The following is a 12640-nucleotide window of genomic DNA, read 5'->3' as shown; positions in this document are numbered from 1 at the left end:
GTGGTTAGTGCTTTCTGTATAAAGTCTCAGCTTCTTCTGGGGTGGTTAGTGATTCTTGTAAAAAGGCTCAGCTTCTTCTGGGGTGGTTAGTGATTCTTGTAAAAAGGCTCAGCTTCTTCTGGGGTGGTTAGTGCTTTCTGTATAAAGTCTCAGCTTCTTCTGGGGTGGTTAGTGCTTTCTGTATAAAGTCTCAGCTTCTTCTGGGGTGGTTAGTGCTTTCTGTATAAAGTCTCAGCTTCTTCTGGGGTGGTTAGTGATTCTTGTAAAAAGGCTCAGCTTCTTCTGGGGTGGTTAGTGCTTTCTGTATAAAGTCTCAGCTTCTTCTGGGTGGTTAGTGCTTTCTGTATAAAGTCTCAGCTTCTTCTGGGGTGGTTAGTGATTCTTGTAAAAAGGCTCAGCTTCTTCTGGGGTGGTTAGTGATTCTTGTAAAAAGGCTCAGCTTCTTCTGGGGTGGTTAGTGCTTTCTGTATAAAGTCTCAGCTTCTTCTGGGGTGGTTAGTGCTTTCTGTATAAAGTCTCAGCTTCTTCTGGGGTGGTTAGTGATTCTTGTAAAAAGGCTCAGCTTCTTCTGGGGTGGTTAGTGATTCTTGTAAAAAGGCTCAGCTTCTTCTGGGGTGGTTAGTGCTTTCTGTATAAAGTCTCAGCTTCTTCTGGGGTGGTTAGTGCTTTCTGTATAAAGTCTCAGCTTCTTCTGGGGTGGTTAGTGCTTTCTGTATAAAGTCTCAGCTTCTTCTGGGGTGGTTAGTGATTCTTGTAAAAAGGCTCAGCTTCTTCTGGGGTGGTTAGTGCTTTCTGTATAAAGTCTCAGCTTCTTCTGGGTGGTTAGTGCTTTCTGTATAAAGTCTCAGCTTCTTCTGGGGTGGTTAGTGATTCTTGTAAAAAGGCTCAGCTTCTTCTGGGGTGGTTAGTGATTCTTGTATAAAGGCTCAGCTTCTTCTGGGGTGGTTAGTGCTTTCTGTATAAAGGCTCAGCTTCTTGAAGTGGGAGCTCTTTTAGGTGCCAGTAACATTGAGCAAATGATGCAGAGGCGGCCTCTGAAGTCAGGAGTGGTGTGCGTTTGCAAATTTTTCTGTCAGATATTCAAATCCTCGCTATTGAGTCGGTCGTCTTTTGGTAACAACACTATTATTCGGTCTGAAAAGTAAACGCCAAAATATTCCATTGTTCTCAAGTGCATTTTTTATACGGGTGCATTTGAGAAACAGGATTTTGTTGACTGCAGTGCTGAGCTTCATGGTAAGTAAACATATGACCGTGTATATTATTTATGCTGTGTGTTTTGTATATTGTTTACTATCTGATGTTTGATGATGGTGTATGTCCGCAACACAGCTTCATTGGGGAAGACGGGCTCGTGGTAATGACTGGAGCAGAATCAGTGGAATGGTATCAAATACATCCAACACGTGGTTTCCGTGGTTTCCAGGTGTTTGATGACATTCCATTTGCTCTGTTTCCGGCCGTTATTACGAGTCGTCCTCCCCTCAGCGGCATCCATTGGTGTCCAGGGAAACTATGCGTCTCTGTTTTCAATGAGATATTGTACACAGTATTACGGCCAATAGAAAAGGCAAGCAAGCAGACAAACTATCAAACACAGTTGCCTCTCTCACGGGGGTAGGGGTGGAGATTGAGGGGGGTGGAGATACACTTTCCAAGAGGTTTTATACACTTTTTCTAAACTGGAACTTGCAGATAAAAACATATTGTGCTTGAAAAATAGCTGAGAAGAGACATCTGAGACATGGAGTGGGTATGTGTGCCGTTCGGAGGGTTAATGAGCAAGACTAAATATTTTCACTGAGTGTACAACACATTAAAGGACACCTGATTTTCCCCTGACATAGACTGACCAGGTGAATCCAGGTGAAAGCTATAATCCACTTGTGTATGTGTGCCATTCAGAGGGTGAATGGGCTAGATAAAATATTTAGGTGCCTTTGAACGGAGTATGGTAGTAGGTGCCAGGTGCACCGGTTAGTGTCAAGATACTTCAACTCTGCTGGGTTTTCCACACTCAACAGTTTCCCGTGTGTATCAAGAATGGCCAACCACCCAAAGGACATCCAGCCAACTTGACACAACTGTGGGAAACATTGGCGTCAACATGGGCCTGTATCCCTGTGCAACGCTTTCGACAACTTGTACAATCGAAAGTGGCAGTTGAGGCTGTTCTGAAGGCAAAGGGGGAGTACAACTTATTATTTGGAAGGTTTTCTTAATGTTTTGTACACAGTGTATATGGGGCATACAACCATCTTAGCTCAGCACGAAGAGACAGAATTATTCAATCATTTATTCTGGTCTTACACCCCATGTAGCTTGTTTCTGGTCACAGGTTCAGGAGTGTCTGGAAAATCACAACATTCACCTAAAATGAACCCTACAAATAGCACTGTTGGGAGATTTGGAAAGCCATAGTCAATCAATTAGCAGTACAATAATACCGTTAGCAAAAAATATAAAATATATATTTAATTTAAAATCTATGAATACTATGAGATTAGAAAGGTTCAAAATTAATGTAAAAACATCCCAGTTGAAACATATATGGCAGATGGAAATCAATAGAGGGTTGGTCTACGAAGATAGGTGGGATGGGCTGAGAAGAACTGAGCAGTGGAAATACAATGTCCTGATCTCTGATAGTTAAAACACAGTGGGTAAAAAACTCCATACTTTACAGTGGGCATAAGTAGTCAACACCTTGATATTTCTTCACATTTGGTTGCATTACAAAGTGGGATTGAAATTAATTTAATTGGGAATTTATTTCCCTGTGTCTGTTGGAAAGCAACTGATTTTTTTTATCCCGAAAAACTCCCCAGTCCGATTATAATCATACTCCTAATACAGACACCACTATGCTTGAAAAAAATGGAGAGGGGTGCTCAGTAATGTTTTGTATAGGATTTCCAAACATAACACTTTGTTTTCAGGACAAAAAGTGAATGGCTTTGCCACCTTTTTTGCAGCATTATTTTAGTGCCATGTTGCAAACATGATGCAAGTTTTGGAATATTTGTATTCTGTACAGGCTTCCTTCTGTTCAATCTGTCAATTAGGTTAGTATTGTGGAGTAACTACAATGTTGTTGATCCATTCTCAATTATCACAGCCATTAAACTCTGTAACTGTTTGAAAGTCACCATTGGCCTCATGGTGAAATCTCTGATCCGTTTCTTTCCTCTCCGGCAACTGAGTTAGGAAGGACGCCTGTATCTTTGTAGTAACTGGGTCTATTGATACACCATTCAAATTCTAATTAATAACTTGAGCACCATGCTCAAAGGGATATTCAATGTCTGCTTTAAATAAAAAAATCTCCATATACCAATAGGTGCCCTTCTTTGCAATAAAATGGAAAACTTCCCTGGTATTTGTGGTTGAATCTGTGTTTGAAATGCACTGCTCGACCGATGGACCTTACAGATAATTGTGTGTGTGGGGTACAGCGATGAGGTAGTCATTCAAAAACCATGTTAAACACTGTTATTGCACACAGTCCATGCAACTTATTATGTGACTTGTGAAGCAAATGTTTACTCCTGAACTTATTTAGTCTTGCCAAGCCAATCGGTTGAATACTTATTGACTCAACACATTTCAGCCTTTCATTTTTTTTAAATCATTTGTAAACATTCCTAAAAACATAATTCCACTTAGACATTATGGGGTATTGTGTGTAGGCCAGTGACACGAAATCTCAATTGAATCAATTTGAAATTCAGTCTGTAACACAACAAAATGTGGAATAAGTCAAGGAGTGTGAATACTTTCTGAAGGCTCTGTATGTTATGTATTGCACCATGCACATGACAGGAGCACAATGGAAATGAGTTATTGACTTTATTGACAAGTTATAACATGTATGTACTGTATGTATTTTTTGTTGTTGTAAACTGTCAAATAAAATCCACCAATCTATCAGCATATGATCATCTAAAATACATACTTCCCTTCCAATTCTTATCTGTATTTTTTTTAAACTACACTGTCGGTTAGCGGCTCGTAAGTAAACATTTCACTGTAAGGTCTACTACACCTGTTGTATTCGGCGCATGTGACTAATAAAATTTGATTTGATTTGATAAGACGCCCATGTTAAGTAAGTCCACCATCAGCCCTACAACATTTCATTAACGCACAGAATTAATATCTTACATTTTTTTTTTTTGTAAGCATGAAGGTTAATGTGCAAAATGGGCCTGCAACCTAAGACCCTCATTACATTTTCCAATGCTCCTCGTGCTTTAGAAACGGAATTCTAATGAATCATTCTCCCATTTTAAATTGAATGCAATAACTTCACAATGGCCCTTTAAACCCACTGTGAAAGACGGCACTAGTCATTTCATCGTTTAATTTTCATGGTGTGTTTACAGAGCCAGAAACAAAATGACTTCCGCAACTCTTTTTTTAGATAATGACGCGCACAGGAAGTGTGGGGAATAACTCCAATGTATACGTTGACTTTATCTTATATGAAAATATATGTATTTCATTCATATGGACCACACACAGAGAGAGAGAGAGAGAAAGAGAGAGAAAAAAAATGACGTGTGACGCATGGTTATGGTGCTGTACATACTAATGGAAACATGAGTTCATAAAATAATGTGCATTAACGTTTTTGTCATTTAGCAGACAAATCAAATCACGTTTTCTTAGTCAGAGTGTATTATTTGCCCATATTGTCATTATTGTCTTCGGCTATCCTATCACACGGGGACTTTATTTCTCCCTCATCAGCACACTTGTCAGTGGCTTTTCTCATAGAGGAGGGTGGATTACAGTAGCAGCAATCCAATGAGACCCATACTGTTCAGACTCTAAGCCCCTGCCTCTGCATCACATCTCCTCTCTGGTTCCATATGTGCTCTGACAATGGAGGGACAGGCACGGCCAGCCCCCATAGCGAAGTGGATATTTGACTAAGTATAGCTTCAAAACAAATTAGCCTCCGCGATGACTGACTCTGCGACGCGAGATTGGGAAAGTCGAGTAGTACGGCACGCAAATTACCATGGCATTGCCCAATGGCAGAGAAAGTATATCATTAACATACCTAGCTGTTGTCACTGAGCGTGTGTCTGTGGGACATGCTATGATTTAACAGGCTAATGTTGCTAGAATAGAACATGAGTGGGTTTGATAATCACAAGCCAAACAATAGACATGGGCCTCAGCGTCAGCTCCAGGGGTTTTATGGGTAATTTATTCACCCTGATGGGGTTCTTGCATGTTTAGGATATGTAATGTATGCTAAATTGTGTGCTTTTAACACTTGTCACATCTTTCTTTTTTTATTTTGTATAGATAAACAGGTGGTCACTGCTAGTTTGAATTACATTACATTAGAATTGGAGGTGCTCCATTTTAGAAACAGTATGTCTCCTTTAAGATCTTGTTTCCCAATTGTTGTTTTCTTTGTACAAAGTATATTACCAAATGTTCCTTGTTGCTCGTTTCTCTCAGCAATGCACACAGATATATTCAAAGTTTTGTTGGTAGTATGTTTAGTTGGTATTAAGTTTAGTTGGTATTAAGTTTAGTTGGTATTAAGTTTAGTTGGTATTAAGTTTAGTTGGTATTATGTTTAGTTGGTATTAAGTTTAGTTGGTATTATGTTTAGTTGGTATTAAGTTTAGTTGGTATTAAGTTTAGTTGGTATTAAGTTTAGTTGGTATTATGCTTACTTGGTATTAAGTTTAGTTGGTATTAAGTTTAGTTGGTATTAAGTTTAGTTGGTATTATGCTTACTTGGTATTAAGTTTAGTTGGTATTAAGTTTAGTTGGTATTATGTTTAGTTGGTATTAAGTTTAGTTGGTATTATGTTTACTTGGTATTAAGTTTAGTTGGTATTAAGTTTAGTTGGTGTTAAGTTTAGTTGGTATTATGTTTACTTGGTATTATGTTTACTTGGTATTAAGTTTAGTTGGTAGTATGTTTAGTTGGTATTATGTTTAGTTGGTATTAAGTTTAGTTGGTATTAAGTTTAGTTGGTATTAAGTTTAGTTGGTATTAAGTTTAGTTGGTAGTATGTTTAGTTGGTATTATGTTTACTTGGTATTAAGTTTAGTTGGTGTTAAGTTTAGTTGGTATTATGTTTAGTTGGTATTATGTTTAGTTGGTATTAAGTTTAGTTGGTATTAAGTTTAGTTGGTATTATGTTTAGTTGGTATTATGTTTAGTTGGTATTATGCCATACGCCATGGTGTACAGAAATGTATTTCACATGCAGTAGTCAAGTACATTATGCCCATTTAGAAACACAAAATCATGAACTTGACCTGAGTGTTGAAAAGGTTCATTCTCATTCTCGTTCTCTATTGTTTTTCAGACTCCTTACTGTTTCAAGTTTCACGTTTTTAATGTTGCAAGCACTTCAAACTCAAAACTCAACAATGTAATGATAGAAAAAAAAACACGATAAATAAGATGAAATATGAAGAACACAATAAGTAAAGTTGAAGTTGGAAGTTTACAAACACTTAGGTTGCTGTCATTGAAACTCGTTTTTCAACCACTCCACAAATGTATTGTTTAACAAACTATAGTTTTGGGAAATCGGTTAAGACATCTACTTTGTGCATGACACAAGTCATTTTTCCAACAATTGTTTACAGACAGATTATTTCACTTATAATTCACTATATCACAATTCCAATGGGTCAGAGGTTTACATACACTAAGTTGATTGTGCCTTTAAACAGCTTGGAAAATTCCAGAAAATGATGTCATGGCTTTAGAAGCTTCTGATAGGCTAATTGATATAATTTGAGTCAAATGGAGGTGTACCTGTGGATTTATTTCAAGGCCTGCCTTCAAACTCAGTGCCTCTTTGCTTGACATCATGGGAAAATCTAAAGAAATCAGCCAAGACCTCAGAAAAAAACATTGTAGACCTCCACAAGTCTGGTTCATCCTTGGGAGCAAATTCCAAATGCACGTTCATCTGTATAATCAATAGTATGCAAGTATAAACACCATAGGACCACGCAGCTGTCATACACCTCAGGAAGGAGATGCATTCTGTCTCCTAGAGATGAACGTACTTTGGTGCAAAAAGTGCAAATCAATCCCAGAACAGCAGCAAAGGACCTTGTGAAGATGCTGGAGGACACAGGTAGAAAAGTATCTATATCCACAGTAAAACGAGTCCTACATCGACATAACCTGAAAGGCCGCTCAGCAAAGAAGCAGCCACTGCTCCGAAACCGCCATAAAAAAGACAGACTACGGTTTGCAACTGCACATGGGGACAAAGATCGAACTTTTTGGAGAAATGTCCTCTGGTCTGAGGCACTGAGGCACTCAACTTAGTGTAAAACAAGGTTTAATGACTCCAATCTAAGTGTATGTAAAGTTCCGACTTCAACTGTAAGTAAGCATACTATAAACAGGGTCAGTTAATACCACACAATTTACAGGGTCAGTTAATACCATACTATATACAGGGTCAGTTAATACCACACTATATACAGGGTCAGTTAATACCACACTCTATACAGGGTCAGTTAATACCACACTATATACAGGGTCAGTTAATACCACACTATATACAGGTTCAGTTAATACCACAATATATACAGGGTCAGTTAATACCATATTATATACAGGGTCAGTTAATACCACACCCTATACAGGGTCAGTTCCGGTACCATATTATATACAGGGTCAGTTAATGCCATACTATATACAGGGTCAGTTAATACCATACTATATACAGGGTCAGTTAATACCACACTATATACAGGGTCAGTTAATACCATATTATATACAGGGTCAGTTAATACCACACCCTATACAGGGTCAGTTCCGGTACCATATTATATACAGGGTCAGTTAATACCATACTATATACAGGGTCAGTTAATACCATACTATATACAGGGTCAGTTAATACCACACCCTATACAGGGTCAGCTAATACCACACTATATACAGGGTCATTTAATACCATACTCTATACAGGGTCAGTTAATACCATACTATAAACAGGGTCAGTTAATACCACACTCTATAAACAGGGTCAGTTAATACCACACTCTATAAACAGGGTCAGTTAATACCACACTCTATACAGGGTCAGTTAATACCACACTATATACAGGGTCAGTTAATACCATACTATATACAGGGTCAGTTACTACCATACTATATACAGGGTCAGTTAATACCACACTCTATACAGGGTCAGTTAATACCACACTATATACAGGGTCAGTTAATACCATACTATAAACAGGGTCAGTTAATACCACACCCTATACAGGGTCAGTTAATACCATACGATAAACAGGGTCAGTTAATACCATACTATATACAGGGTCAGTTAATACCATACTATAAACAGGGTCAGTTAATACCACACTCTATACAGGGTCAGTTAATACCACACCCTATACAGGGTCAGTTAATACCACACCCTATACAGGGTCAGCTAATACCACACTATATACAGGGTCATTTAATACCACACTATATACAGGGTCAGTTAATACCATACTATAAACAGGGTCAGTTAATTCCACACCCTATACAGGGTCAGTTAATACCACACCCTATACAGGGTAATTTAATACCACACCCTATACAGGGTAAATTCCAATACCTAATTTACAATGTATTGGTGCTGTACTCAGAAGCTCCCTACCAATAGCTTTTCTCTCTCTTTCATTTAATGGCTTCCCTGGAATCCATTGTGATGAGTCTTTACAACCGGCCATGAACAATAAGCAGGAGCCCAGTCATTGTCCTCAACATAACGGCCATCTCTGGGGGTCATCTAATTAAACTGAAGATTATATCATGATCCCGCCGCTAAGGGAAGGCTGGCCATTTTGAATGAGGTCATTATGGGGATAATGAAGAGGGTGACCCATTCATGTAATGATTTCCAGTCGGATCTCGAGAGGATTTTAGGCGAGGGGAATGTCAATTCCCACAATGTAATTGTCACTTCACTGTAGTGCCCGTCTATGGGGCATTGTAGGGATATTTCAGGTGGAGTTCATTGCAGATCCTCATCTAAAATAGTACCTTGCCTGACATGTGATGATAAAAAGGTGTCAGAGGAGGGCTCCTCTGAGATTAAAGACAGTTGAAGACAATTTTCATAGTACTGCTGGGCTTAAACTGTAAGAGCATGGAGGGGGTGGGGGGTGGGGGGGGGGGGGGGGGGTGGGGTCTGTTGATATAGTGGTATAGACTGTTGATTTACCAGAGGATGAGTAAATATTTCCATTTTGCATGTCACTTTAGTGCCATGGGGTGTGGATCCTGCTAGTAGTGTGTCATGATAGTAGTAGTGTGTCATGATAGTAGTAGTGTGTCATGATAGTAGTAGTGTGTCATGATAGTAGTAGTGTGTCAGGATAGTACTAATAGTGTATATCCTACTAGTGTCAGGATAGCAGTAGTAGAGCATCCTGCAGATGTCAGGATAGTAGTAGTAGTGTTTCCTGCTAGTGTCATGATAGTAGTAGTGTGTCATGATAGAAGTAGTGTGTCATGATAGAAGTAGTGTGTCATGATAGTAGTAGTGTGTCATGATAGTAGTAGTGTCGATAGCAGTAGTGTGTCAGGATAGTAGTAGTGTGTCATGATAGTAGTAGTGTGTCATGATAGTAGTAGTGTGTCATGATAGTAGTGTGTTATGATAGTTGTAGTGTGTCATGAGAGTAGTAGTGTGTCATGATGGTAGTAGTGTGTCAGGATCGTACTAATAGAGTATATCCTACTAGTGTCAGGATAGCAGTAGTAGAGCATCCTGCAGGTGTCAGGATAGTAGTAGTAGTGTTTCCTGCTAGTGTCATGATAGTAGTAGTGTGTCATGATAGTACTAATAGTGTATCCTGCTAGTGTCAGGATAGTAGTAGTGTATTGTGCTAGCGTCAGGATAGTAGTAGTAGTGTTTCCTGCTAGTGTCATGATAGTAGTAGTGTGTCATGATAGTAGTAGTGTGTCATGATAGTAGTAGTGTGTCATGATGGTAGTAGTGTGTCATGATAGTACTAATACTGTATCCTGCTAGCGTCAGGATAGTAGAAGTTGTGTATCCTGTAGACAGTTAAATAACTGCTTGACAACCTGTGTTACATAGTGGCCCAGTAGACAGTTAAATAACTGCTTGACAACCTGTGTTACATAGTGGCCCAGTAGACAGTTAAATGAGTGCTTGACAACCTGTGTTACATAGTGGCCCAGTAGACAGTTAAATGACTGCTTGACAACCTGTGTTACATAGTGGCCCAGTAGACAGTTAAATAACTGCTTGACAACCTGTGTTACATAGTGGCCCAGTAGACAGTTAAATGACTGCTTGACAACCTGTGTTACATAGTGGCCCAGTAGACAGTTAAATGAGTGCTTGACAACCTGTGTTACATAGTGGCCCAGTAGACAGTTAAATGACTGCTTGACAACCTGTGTTACATAGTGGCCCAGTAGACAGTTAAATGACTGCTTGACTACCTGTGTTACATAGTGGCCCAGTAGACAGTTAAATGACTGCTTGACAACCTGTGTTACATAGTGGCCCAGTAGACAGTTAAATGACTGCTTGACAACCTATGTTACATAGTGGCCCAGTAGACAGTTAAATGACTGCTTGACAACCTGTGTTACATAGTGGCCCAGTAGACAGTTAAATGACAATATGTCACTATTGCCTGTAGAGTTAGAAACTCCAACCCACCTTATGTTTTATGTTTTCAGCCACAATTATTTATGCTTTGTACAATTGTTCCACATAAGAGTCCTTAGGCTTATTGTGTAGCCTGGTTTAGGAGGACAATGTCTCAGAAAGTCTGTCTGTGAAGATGGTGAGGTAGGAAGAGGACATAAAGAACAGCGTCATACTGTGCGTGCCCTCATTAAAACCTCAAACTTTTCATAAAAAGCAATACTTTAACAGGAAACGCATACTGCGTATGACCTCTTCAACTTTGATTAAAAATAGATGACAGGAAACCAACAGTCATTTGAGGCTGCAACTTCAAAGGTGTTCACATCCAGACCTGATGTAGAACATAATTGGCTAGTACATTGTTCTGGATCCATTGGGCTCAATGCAAGTATGTATATTTATTTAGTGAGACTCCAATGGGGAGGTCCTTCAAAACTGGAGGACTGTGTGAAGGAGATCAAGAGCGGTTGTCGCTGGTGTGACATGTTGATTACAGTCCCCACAATTATTGTTTTTTTGTATTTCAGTAGCAGATGATGTAATGCCCCACAACAACATTTCACAGTGAAACAGGTCCTCCCACTCATTGGGCGAATTATGCACAGATCTCCCAGCTGTACCAGGCTGTCTTCACAGAGTGGAGTTTAAATTAAATTATTTAAAGAGCAATAAAATGCTTTGAGTTGTTACAAAATAGGTGCAATTAAATTGAGTTTTGTTTTTCCCCCTTAATAAAAATGTATTTAAAGTAACTGCATAGTGAAAATGCTCTGGAACGTTGACTCTTTTTATTCCTTTTTTTAAACCTCCCGCTTTTGGGGAGGACGTGTCAATGTGTAGTTCATACATGCAGAACATATGAGCAGAATTAAAGTCTTCAATTAGTCACGGAATCCCTCAGTCGAAACCTTTTTTCTGGACGCTGTGCTCCACCAAATTCCTTACATTTTGCCACGCGTGGGCCTGCCCCCTAACAATTCGAGTTCAACCAAGGAGCTTCAGCCTCTCGCCATATGAGTGACAGCCGGCAAGAGTCACATGATGCCCCCACAGCAGAGCGAGAGAGAGAGCATTGACGTGGTCACATATCTGCATATAATAGCCTCCAATACCCTACTCAACAAATTGGATGCAGTCTATCACAGTGCAATCCGTTTTGTCACCAAAGCCCCATATACTACCCACCATTGCGACCTGTACGCTCTCGTTGGCTGGCCCTCGCTTCATACTCGTCGCCAAACCCACTGGCTCCATGTCATCTACAAGACCCTGCTAGGTAAAGTCCCCCCTTATCTCAGCTCGCTGGTCACCATAGCATCTCCCACCTGTAGCACACGCTCCAGCAGGTATATCTCTCTAGTCACCCCCAAAACCAATTCTTTCTTTGGCCGCCTCTCTTTCCAGTTCTCTGCTGCCAATGACTGGAACGAACTACAAAAATCTCTGAAACTGGAAACACTTATCTCCCTCACTAGCTTTAAGCACCAACTGTCAGAGCAGCTCACAGATTACAGCACCTGTACATAGCCCACCTATAATTTAGCCCAAACAACTACCTCTTTCCCAACTGTATTTAATTTATTTATTTATTTTGCTCCTTTGCACCCCATTATTTTTATTTCTACTTTGCACATTCTTCCATTGCAAAACTACCATTCCAGTGTTTTACTTGCTATATTGTATTTACCTTGCCACCATGGCCTTTTTTGCCTTTACCTCCCTTCTCACCTAATTTGCTCACATTGTATATAGACTTGTTTATACTGTATTATTGACTGTATGTTTGTTTTACTCCATGTGTAACTCTGTGTCGTTGTATCTGTCGAACTGCTTTGCTTTATCTTGGCCAGGTCGCAGTTGTAAATGAGAACTTGTTCTCAACTTGCCACCTGGTTAAATAAAGGTGTTCTCAACTAGCCTACCTGGTTAAATAAAGGTGTTCTCAA

Source organism: Oncorhynchus mykiss, chromosome 11 (genome assembly GCF_057628025.1).
Source record: "Oncorhynchus mykiss isolate SJ-2025 chromosome 11, ASM5762802v1, whole genome shotgun sequence".
Classification (NCBI taxonomy): domain Eukaryota; kingdom Metazoa; phylum Chordata; class Actinopteri; order Salmoniformes; family Salmonidae; genus Oncorhynchus; species Oncorhynchus mykiss.
Note: the sequence above shows the minus strand (reverse complement) of the source record.